This window comes from Rhinopithecus roxellana, chromosome 1, assembly GCF_007565055.1.
Source record: "Rhinopithecus roxellana isolate Shanxi Qingling chromosome 1, ASM756505v1, whole genome shotgun sequence".
Taxonomy (NCBI): Eukaryota; Metazoa; Chordata; class Mammalia; order Primates; family Cercopithecidae; genus Rhinopithecus; species Rhinopithecus roxellana.
This window is the reverse complement of record NC_044549.1, coordinates 161,917,249-161,929,277: the sequence shown is the minus strand read 5'-3', so window position 1 is coordinate 161,929,277 and position 12,029 is coordinate 161,917,249. Positions and strand designations below refer to the sequence as shown.

Here is a 12,029-nt window from a genome sequence, read left to right as displayed (position 1 = left end):
GATGTGAGACAGGGAGTCAAAGGAGATCATTTTGGAACTTTAAGGTTTAATGACTGCCCTATTGGATTTCAGACTTGCATGGGGCCTGTAGCCCCTTTGTTTGGCCGATTTTCCCACCTGGAATGGATGTATTTTCCCAATGCCTGTACCCCCATTGTATCTGGGACATAACTCACTTGCTTTTGATTTTACAGGCTCATAGGTGGAAGGGACTTGCCTTGTCTCAGATGAGACTTTGGACTTGGACTTTTGGATTAATGCTGGAATGAGTGAAGACTTTAGGGGACTGTTGGAAGGGCATGATTGTGTTTTGAAATGTGAGGACATGAGATTTGGGAGGGGCCAGGGACAGAATGATATGGTTTGGCTCTGTGTCCCCACCCAAGTCTCACCTTGAATTGGTAATAATCCCCATGTGTCAAGGGTGGGACCAGGTGGAGATAATTGAATCTTGGGGGTGGTTTCCCTCATACTGTTCTCATGATAGTGAGTTCTCACAAGATCTGATGGTTTTATAAGGGTTTTCCCCCTTCACTCTGCACTCATTTTCTCTTCTGCCACCCTGTAGAGGTGTCTTCTGCCATGACTGTAATTTTCCTGAGGCTTCTCCAGCCATGTGGACCTGTGAGTCAATTAAACCTCTTTCCTTTACAAATTACCAAGTCTTGGGCAGTTCCTTCTAGCAGTGTGAGAATAGACTAATACACTGGATCATGGGGTACACATAATTTCAGCTTCAGTAGAGGCTGCCAAACAAGTTTCCAAAGGCTCTGTTCAAAGTTATACTTCCAGCCAGCAGCACGAGAGTTGTAATTACTTAACTTCCTTGCTGACACTTGATATTGTCAATCTTTAATTTTATCCATTTTGGTGGGTATGCTGTGGTATCTCATTGTGGTTTTAATTTACACTTCCCTGATGACTAATGAACTTAAGCAGTTATTGATACATTTATTGGCTATTTGAAGATCTTCCTTTGTGAAGTTATGTCAGACACTTACATACAAGGGGATCTCATTTAACTTTGATTCTAGCCCTGAATGACAGGTGTTGTTATCACAATTTTACAGATGTTGAAGTTCCAAAAAGCTAAGTAACTTGCCCAAGGTCATGTAGCCAGTAAAGCTGGGGCTTGAACATTTAGCTGTCTGGCTCTAAAGCCTGGGGGTGGTTTCTACTTTAAGGTCAGGCTCTTCTAGAAAAATATGTCTGTTGAGACTCCATTTCCTCATCTGTAATACAGGGCAGTGATAGTAACTACCTCATGCAATCATTGCAAAGATTAACTGAAACAAAGCACAGTGCACAGCACACACCAAGAGCTCAGTACATCACATGTCACACTTCCTATTGCCTCCTCCTGGTTTGGCACCTCCAAGAGGAACATTTTCCTTTTCTTCTCTGTGAAAATTATCAAAAATTTTCTTATAAAATAGAAGGAAGTGTAGGAATCCTGTCTGCTTGCTTTTGATTTTGCTTTTCATGACAGTCCAAATAAAGATGGCCCTAGAGCTACATCTTCTAAAATCCTGTTGGAGACAAAGCATGCATGCTGTAATGTTAAGGTGCCAGGAGAGGAAGTGGACACCCTAGGTCCAAATACATTGAGTCTGTTATCATGTAACTATCTGGAGATCAACTCAGCTGCCCAACCATTGACCTCACTAGTTTCCAGAGAATTCCCAAGTACTCAAGTTCGTTAGTCATCAGGGAAGTGTAAATTAAAGCCACAATGAGCTATTACTTTATACCCACCAGAATGGATAAAATTTAAAAGATTGATAATATCAAGGGTTAGGTGTCTATTTTCTCCTCTCTGGTGGCCCTTCAGATATACTTTAGCTGCAGATTTCAAAGAATGGGAACAAGTTACTGATTCCCTGTTATTAAAAATCTGAATGAGGAGTCACAGACATTCAGTTCAGTAACATGCCCAGTCAATCTGAAAAGACTAAATCATTGAAGGAATCCAACATTATTAAATAAATCTCTAATGGCTTCAGTTGGGCAAGTTGAAAAATAATTATTCTGGAATTCTAAGAGTCAGTATGGTCTCTCATGTGTTTCCTGCTACTTTTCCCCTGAGTTAACAAGATTTACCAAACTCTTCTAAGAAACATATCCCCAGCCCCTTATGAGGCACCCAAGGCTGTAATGGGAACCACCTTGTCACCTGACAGCAACTTAGCAAATGTGAGACCCTTTCTACCTGTGCAGCCAGACACAACCTAGAAATAGATAGTTTTATACAATAACCAAAGTTTTATTTATGCAATGAAACAAAAAATAATAACTTTTAAAAGTAAACAAAACAAAGAGCTGAGTAGGAGAACATAATAAGGGAAACTGACTTTAGGTAAAGTGGATGGAAATACTGTGCTGAAGAAATTACATTTAAGCTGAGACTTAAAAGAATACAAGTAACTAGTCAAGTCACGAGGAATGGGGAAGAGTGTCTGAAAGTAAGCAGTTTGTTCAAGAAGGTAAAAGACCAGTGCAGCTAGACTGAGGAGCATACACAACTAGGCTGATGAAAATGGCAGGGGTCAGATCATGCCAGGTCTTGTAAGTCATGAAAAGAAGTCTGGATTTTATTGTAAAGGCAAAAACCAATTGAAAGATTTAAAGCAGGAAGAGCAACATGGTCAACATTGTGTGTTTTTAGAGGAGCATTCTGCCTGCTGGGAGGAAGACAGCAATAATGGAAGTAGAGCGAGAATGGAATCAGAGCCAGCTGGGAGTCTGCTACAATAATGCAGGCAAGAAATGTTAGTGATGCAGGTCAAGAAAATGATATTGGACAGGGAGGAAAGAGAGTACTCCAGTTATATTTTACAGATTGAATCAATAAAACTTCCTAATGGATTAGAAACAGGAAGGGAAGAGGGAAATCAAGGATGATGCTTTGGTTTCTGGCTTGAGTAGTTGAGTGGATGTTGGTTCTGTGAACTGAGAAAGAACAAACTGAAAGAAGGGAGCAGGGCAGGTGAAGGGCAGATCAAGACATCGGCTTTGGGCAGGTTAAATCTGAGCTAGCTAAGAAATATTCAGCTGCAGATGGCAGGTGAGTAGTTGGATATGTGATTCTGCAATACAGAGAGAGAGAGAGAGAGAGAGATCTGGGCTGGGCTGGAAATATAAATCTGGGGTAATACTAGCATAAAAACAACATTTAGACATATGGGAATGGATGACATCAAGAAAAAGAATACAGAGAGGAAATGACAGCCCAAACTAAGCTGAGAAGAGCCCTGATATTTTGTGGTCTGGTCAAGAGAAAAGATAAAGGAAACTTTTAAAAGACAGAGGAACAACAGCAGGAGAGGGGGTATGCCAGCAGCCACTATAATCTGGTTTCTACCACCACTGCTCCACTGAGAACAACCTGCCAGAGTCACCTGTGGCCTCCATATAGCCAAATCCCAGGAAAACTTTTAGTCTTCATCATCAACAAAGAAGACTTCAGTCCCAGCTTCCTGAAACACACTCCCTTCTTGGCTTCCATTATGTTTTCAGCTGAAATTAACAACCACCTCAACGAAACAAAATGGATTATCTTGTATAACTGGAAGCATCTCCAGAGGTAGATCAGCCTTCAGAGCTGGCTGATTCATCAGCTTAATGTCTTCAGGGACACAAGCTCTGTCTGCCTCTCAGCTTTGCTATCTGTGCTATCAGGAACCTCTGAGAGAAAGGGATAAAAGAGAGAAAAGAAGCAAAAGGATTTCATGTTCAAAAAGAAGTTAGAACCCTTGGATCCCTCCCCCAATTTCATCTAACTAGGAGACTATATCCACCCTCACTCAACTCTAGATGTTTATACTTTAGAGCAACAGTTCTCAAACTTTTAGCCTCAGGTCTACTTTACAGTCTTCAAAATCACTGAGGACCCCAAAGAGCTTTAGTTTATGATAATTACAAATACTGATATCTGTCATATGATAAATTAAAACTGAAGTATTTAACATATTCACTTATTAATTCACTTCAAAAATAACAATAATAAACCCATTCCACATTAATATAAATATTTTCTAAAAAACAACTTTATTTTCCAAATCAAAAAAACTTTAGCTAGAAGAGTGGCATTATCTTATATTTTTCAAATCTCATTGATATCTGGCTTAGTAGAAGATAGCTGATCTACTGTCTGTTTCTGCATTCAATCTTTTATGATATCATGTAGCCTCTGAAAAACTTCACTGTATACACCTGAATGAGAATGGAAGGGGCAAATACAGTCTTGGTGTTATTATAAAAACAGCTATCATCTTGCTGACCCCCTGAAAAAGTCTCAGGGATCCCCTAGGGGTCCACAAACCATACGTTGAGAATCAATGCTCTAAAGAGGATAAAAGTGGAAATCTCTGGACAGGAGAAACCAGAAACAATTGAGGGACAAACTTACTGTACCAAAAACATGAGCATTAACTAAAAAGCCCCTACATTAAATGTGAAAATTCAATCTCATCTCCCTTTCCCAGACTCCAGGGCACCTTACATTCCAGGATACTATCAGTCAAGCTGAATCCTTCAACCAGGGGACCTAAACCCCTTCTCAGGATTCCAGCCAGTCTAATAGAGAAGGTCTGAAGATACTGATATCAGGAGTTCCCCAGTGAAATGGTACAATCTTCAAACTATAGTGAAACCCATGAATGGCAACATAGAACTTTAAATGAGCTTTTTTTCTCTTTCTTTTTGTTACAACTTTATTGCGGTATAATTGATATACAATAAACTGCACATATTTAAAGTGTACAATGTAATGAGTTCTCACAGATGTATATACTCATTAAACTTTTACCAAAATCAAGACAATGAACATTTCTATCACTCCTAATAGTTTCCTCAGGCCCTTTTGGAATCCATTTCTTCCTCCTCCCCTGACATTGGGCAACCACTAATCTGTTTTCTAACACTATGGATTCGTTTGCTTTTTCTAGAATTTTATATAAATAGAATCCTACAGTATGTACTCTTTTGGTGGTCAGGGAGCATCTGGCTGCTTTCATTCACCAATTTCTCAAAATAGAAACAATTTTTGAAATCTTGGAACTGCTGAAAAACAATCTGGGGCATATAATCTGTGATTTAGAAATGGGGAAAGGAGGGAATCTGTGGAGAGCAGGTACCACTTGGGAGAGATTCCCAAGCAGGCAGAGTAAGTAAGTCTATTATAAGGGATTCCATATTCCCCAAAATATTCTCCTCATATGATCTGAATTTTTTTAAGAGCTTTTTGATGCTCTTCTTAATTACCAGCAGACAATCAAGGTAACAAGATACCTTGTGAGGAAAGCTTGTAACATGTATAATAAAAAAGACAGCAAACATGCAGGGGAAAAACTAGAGAAAGCAGAGACTACACAAGAAGATCAACTCTTTTAAAAACTATCATTAATATCCTCAGAGAAAATACATATTAAAAAGAAAAGAATGTATTTTAAAATACTCAAAGAAGAAAAACAGAGCCCTTTGGAAATTAATAATACAACAGAAATGAAACCCCAATAGAAGTCTTGGAAAGTGAAGTTGAGAAAACCTCCCAGAAACTACAGCAATAGACAAAGAGATGGAAAAAGAGCGGGGGTAGGGCCAAGATGGCCAACTAGAAGCAGCAGAGATCAGAGGCTCCATTTAAAAAGAACCATAATACCATGTGAATCCTACACCAGCAACCAAGGTATCCAGGTTCTCATCAGAACTGACTAGGTGGCTGGCGTGATCCATGGAGAGTAAGGAAGAGCAGCATGGTGCAGCAGCCCACCTGAGAGCCACTTGGGCCAACGGAGCCCCCACCCCCCAGCCAAGGGAGGCAGTGAGTGAACGTGCTACCCAGTTGGGGAAACAGCGGTTTTTCCACAAAACTGTGCAACCCACGAATGGGAAGATCCCACTCGCAAACCCACGCCACCGGGGCCTTGGGTCCCAACCCCAGAGCCATGCAGATTCTCAACAGCCTCTCAGCTAGAATCTGCTTAAGCCTACTGAGTTCCCAGGGGGAGGGGCGACCAGCACCACACCTGCAACTGCCTGTTCTCTTAAGCGCTTTGAGCTCCTCTGTGGGAGGGGCAGCAGCCAGCACTGAGACTCAGAACTGCCTAACACACTAAGCTCCCTGGATGGAGGAAGGGCGGCATCCATCTCTATAGCTCCAGGCCACACTTTTCCCCTGCTGGAGCGAGGGAGGCTGGACTGCTTAGTCCCAAGAGGTGTCCCCCACAACCCAACACACCACTGTGCAGACTGTAGCCAGAGCACCTCTTCAGGCCTGACCCAGACCCATCCTTCCTCAATGGGCAGGGCCTCCCTGCAAGAACTCCAACAACTCCAGCCAGAAGCTCAGGGAGAGAACCCTCATCTCCCTGGGCCTGAGCCCCTAGAGGGAGGGGTGGCTGCAGTCTCTATGGACCAACAGACTTAGCCTTTCCTCCTAGTAGTTCTGAGGAATCCGGGCAGCCCAGATGAGTGGGCTCTCCCACAACAAAGCACACCCTCTCCACTAAGGGACAGTCAAAGTGTTTCATTAAACAAGTCCTGTTCCCCATGCCACCCAACTGGGTGAGACCCTCCAACAGGAGTTGTCAGACACCCTATACAGGAGTGATCCTACTGGCATCAGGTTGGTGCCCCTCAAGGTCAGAGATCCCAGAAGAAGAAGCAGGCACCCATCTTTGGTGCTTTGCAGCCTCCTTGAGTGACATCTCCAGGCACAGGAGCCAACCAGGTGAATAGGGCCTAAAGTGAACCCCCAGCAAACCACAGCAGCCCTATAGAAGGGGGACCTGACCATTGAAAGAAAAACAAACAGAAAGCAACAATAACAGCATTAACAAAAAAAAAAAAACTCCATCCAAGAGTCAGCAGCCTCAAAGATCAAAACTAGACGAACTCATGAAAATGAGAAAGAATCAATGAAAAAATGCTGAAGACCCAAAGTGGCTCTTCTCCAAATGATCGCAGTGCCTCTCCAGCAAGGGCACAGAACTGGATGGAGGATGGGATGGACGAATTGACAGAAGCAGGCTTCAGAAGATGGGCAATAAAAAACTCTGCTGAGCTAATGGAGCATGTTCTAACCCAATGCAAAGAATCTAAGAACCTTGATAAAAGGTTAAAGGAGCTGCTAGTTAGAATAACCAGTTTCGAATGGAACATAAATGACCTGATGGAGGTGAAAAACACAGCACGAGAACTTTGTGAAGCATACATAAATATCAATAGTCGAATCAACCAAGTGGAAGAAAGGATATCAGAGTTTGAAGACCACCTTGCTGAAATAAAAAACATGCAGAAAAGATTAGAGAAAAAAGAATGAAAATGAATGACAAAGCCTCCAAGAAATATGGGACTATGTAAAAAGATCAAACCTACGATTGATAGGAGTACCTGAAGGAGATGGGGAGAATGGAAACAAGCTGGAAAACACACTTCAAGATATTATCCAAGAAAACTTCCCCAATCTAGCAAGAGAGGCCAACATGCAAATTTAGGAAATACAGAGAACACCATTAAGAGACTCCACGAGGCCGGGCGCGGTGGCTCAAGCCTGTAATCCCAGCACTTTGGGAGGCCGAGACGGGCGGATCACGAGGTCAGGAGATCGAGACCATCCTGGTGAACATGGTGAAACCCTGTCTCTACTAAAAAAAATACAAAAAACTAGCCGGGCAAGGTGGCAGGCGCCTGTAATCCCAGCTACTCGGGAGGCTGAGGCAGGAGAATGGCATAAACCCGGGAGATGGAGTTTGCAGTGAGCCGAGATCACGCCACTGCACTCCAGCCTGGGCAACAGAGTGAGACTCTGTCTCAAAAAAAAAAAAAAAAAAAAGAGACTCCACGAGAAGATTAACCCCAAGACACATAATGCTCAGATTCACCAAGGTCAAAATGATGGGGAAAAAATGTTAAGGGCAGCCTACGGGCCAGGTCACCTACAAAGGGAAGCCCATCAGACTAACAGCAGATGTCTTAGCAGAAACCCTACAAGCCAGAAGAGATTGGGGGCCAATATTCAGCATTCTTAAAGAAACGAATTTTCAACCCAGAATTTCATAACCAGCCAAACATAGGCAAAGGAGAAATAAAATCCTTTCCAGACAAGCAAATGCTGAGGGATTTCATCATCACCAGGCCTGCCTTGAAAGAGCTCCTGAAGGAAGCACTAAATATGGAAAGGAAAACAACCCAGTACCAGCCACTGCAAAAACACACGAAAATATAAAGATCAATGACAGTATGAAGAAGCTTCATCAACTAGTGTGTAGATAGCATCATGATGACAGGATCAAATTTACACATAACAATACTAACCTTGAATGTACATAGGCTAAATGCCCCAATTAAAAGACACAGGCAAATTGGATAAAGAGTCAAGACCCATTGGTGTGCTGTATTCAGAAGATCCATCTCATTTGCAAAGACACACATAGGCTCAAAATAAAGGGATGGAGGAAAATCTACCAAGCAAACGGAAAGCAAAAAAAAAAAAAAAAAAAACAGAAGTTGCAATCCTAGTCTCTGAGAAAACAGACTTTAAACCAACAAAGATCAAAAAAGACAAAGGAGGGCATTACATAATGGTAAAGGGATCAATTCAACAAGAAGAGCTAACTATCCTAAATATACATGCACCCAATACAAGAGCACATGAGTTCATAAAACAAGTTCTTAGAGACCTACAAAGAGACTTAGACTCCCACACAATAAGAGTGGGAGACTTTAACACCCTACTGTCAATGTTAGATCAGCAAGACAGAAAATTAACAAGGATATACAGGACTTGAACTCAGCTCCAGATCAAGTGGACCTAACAGACATCTACATAACTCTCCACCCCAAATCAACAGAATATACATTATTCTCAGTGTCACATGGCACTTGTTCTAAAATGGATCACATAATTGGAAGTAAAACACTCCTCAGCCAATGTAAAAGAACTGAAATCACAACAACAGTCTCTCAGACCACAGTGCCATCAAATTAGAACTCAGGATTAAGAAACTCACTCAAAGAGTCCCCGTAGCGCCGGTCGGGAGCGCAGCTCGCCTCAGCTAGGCGCGCACGGTGGGAGCAGCCTGCGAGTGGTGGGGCCTGGCGGCTGGATGGGCGCCCCTCGCTGCCCCGCGTGCTCCCCGCTTCCCACCATGAGCACAGCCCCGCGCGGCCCAGGCCCGGGTCCATAGGCGGCGGGGCGCCCCCCATGCTGCTGCAGCCCCCGCCGTGCGCCCCGAGCCAGGGCTTCCCGCGGCCCCTGGCCGCCCCCGGCGCCATGCACGGCTTGCAGAAGGACACCACCTTCGCCAACATCTTCGTGGGCGGCCTGCCGTACCACATCACTGATGCCTCGCTCAGGAAGTACTTCGAGGGCTTCAGCTACATCCTGGAGGCCGTAGTCATCACCGACGGACAGACGGGCAAGTCTCGCGGCTACGGTTTCGTGACCACGGCCCACCGGGCGGCAGCTGAGAGGGCTTGCAAAGACCCGAACCCCATCATCGATGGCCGCAAGGCCAACGTGAACCTGGCATATCTGGGCGCCAAGCCGCAGAGCCTCCAGACGGGCTTAGCCATTGGGGTGCAGCAGCTGCACCCCACCTTGATCCAGTGGACTTAAGGGCTGACCCCGCACTACATGCACCCACCAGCCATCCTGCAGCCCAGCGTGATGATCCTGGCCGCCCCTGTCCCGTCACTGTCCTCGCCTTACATTGAGTACACGCCGGCCAGCCCGGCCTAGGCCCAGTACCCACCGGCCACCTATGACCAGTACCCATACGCTGCCTCGCCTGCCACGGCTGCCAGTCTCGTGGGCTACAGCTATCCGGCCGCCGTGCCCCAGGCCCTCTCAGCCACAGCCCCCACCACCTTCGTGCAGTACCAGGCGCCGCAGCTGCAGCCCGACAGGATGCAGTGAGGGGTGTTTCTGCCCCGAGGACTGTGGCATTGTCACCTTCACAGCAGACAGAGCTGCCAGGCCATGATGGGCCGGCGACAGCCTGGCTGAGCTTCAGTGAGGTGCCACCAGCACCCATGCCTCCGAAGACCGCTCGGGCACTCTGCCTGCACCATGAGAGAGCGGAGAGACGGCTTCTCTTTAAATCTAGGTCCCACTGTGTCTTGAGGGAGGACCTTAAGAATGACTGAGAGCTATTTAAAGACGCAATCCCGGGTTCCTTGCTCACCCCGGCAGCCTCTCCTTGCACCTTCTCCTGCCTCTCCACACTCCAAGTGCCCTCAGGTTTGTGTCTCCACCGCTGCATCGTGGTGGGGTGTCACAGACCCTCTGCAGTCCCTGGCTGCCCTGGACTGTGCAGAGATGCCTGACTCCAGGGAAACCTGAGGGCAAGAAGTTAATGGACTGTTTATTGTAACTTGATCCTCACGAGCTGTGAGCGCAGTCCAGGTGTGAGGACACAGCCTCCTGTTGGAGTCCCATTTTCTCCATCAAGGCACGTGGGCGGCTTCCTCAAGCCCAGAGGAGCTCCTAGGCACAAGGGGGCCACCGGTAACAGGGGGAGCCGGCCAAAGGCCCCTTTCCAGTCATGGCACTGAAGTTGCAACTTTTTTCTTGTAATTGTTTTGCTACTAAGATAATTTCAGAAGTTCAGTCTATTTTTTCAGCGGATACTGCCTCCACCAAGAATCCAAAACCTATTTTTGACTTGGAGAGACTTGCTTTTGTTGGTTCCGCCCATGGAGACGACGACAGGGTTTCTGTATAATAAAGTGTCTGCTGGCTCGCGGGCCAGGATCCTCTCGGTGGGATGGGCACCATAGACAGGAGGCCCTGCAGGCCACTGTCTGCTGCTGCCTGCCAGGGTGGCAGAGTGAGTTGTCTCAGGACCCCATCACTGCGACATTGACGCTCCTCTCCCTTCCCTCCCTCCCCAACTCCCCAACAACTGTGGAAGGGGAGAAGGGAGTGACCCACAGCATTCCGGCCACTCAGGCTCTAGACCACGATGGTGCCAGCCTGGGGGGAAGGAGCCCTCAGCTCTGCCTGCTGGAGCAGTTGAGTGCAGGAGGGTGTGCCTCTTCCCTCTACTCCCGCACCACCTGCTGTGTGCCAGCCCCAGTCGGTTCCTGCCTGTCTTGGGGATTGGTGGAGGGAGGAAGCAGTTCTGCCAGCCTGGCAGGGCTGCTATGGGGCATCCAGGGCTGTGGGGTCTGGAGGAGGGGACATGAGGTCAGAGGTATCCTGGCCGAGGGCTGGGGGGCAGCAGGGGGTCTCCCTCAGGACCTACCTCAGGGAGCTGAGCGTGCAGGCGCTCCAGGGCAGGCCTTGGACAGAGTCAAGGCCCAGAGAATAAAGGTAGCTAATCTCATAATAATATTTTTACTAGAATGTTCTGATGATAAAAATAAAATTTGTTTTCTTTAAAAAAAAGGAAAGAAACTCACTCAAAACCACACAATTACATGGAAATTTAACAACCTGCTTCTGAATGACTCCTGAGTAAATAATGAAAATAAGTCAGAAATCAAGAAGTTCTTTGAAACCAATGAGAACAGAGACAACATACAAGAATCTCTGAGACACAGCTAAAGCAATGTTAAGAGGGAAATTTGTAGCACTAAATGCCCACATCAGAAAGCTAGAAAAATCTCAAATCAACACCCTTATATCACAAGTAAAAGAGCTAGAGAAGCAAGAGCAAACTAATCCAAAACTTAGCAGAAGGTAAGAAATAACTAAGATCAGAGCAGAACTGAAGGAGATAGAGACATGAAAAACCCTCCAAAACATCAATGAATCCAGGAGCTGATTTTTTGAAAAAATTAACAAATAGATAGACCACCAGCTAGACTAATGATGAAAAGAGAGAAGAATCAAGCAGACACAATAAAAAAATGATAAAGGGGATATCACCACTGACGCTACAGAAATACAAACTATCATCAGCAAATACTACAAACAACTCTACGCAAATAAACTAGAAAATCTAAAAGAAATGAATAAATTCCTGGATACATACACTCTCCCAAGACTATACCAGGAAGAAATTGAATCCCTGAATACACCA

The 12,029-nt window shown here is 45.3% G+C and overlaps 1 pseudogene; it reads left to right on the top strand.

Moving 5' to 3' along the window:
- Positions 1 to 9,205: 9,205 nt before the first annotated feature.
- On the top strand, positions 9,206 to 9,919 carry LOC104669864 (annotated as a pseudogene).
- The last annotated feature ends 2,110 nt before the right edge of the window (positions 9,920 to 12,029 follow it).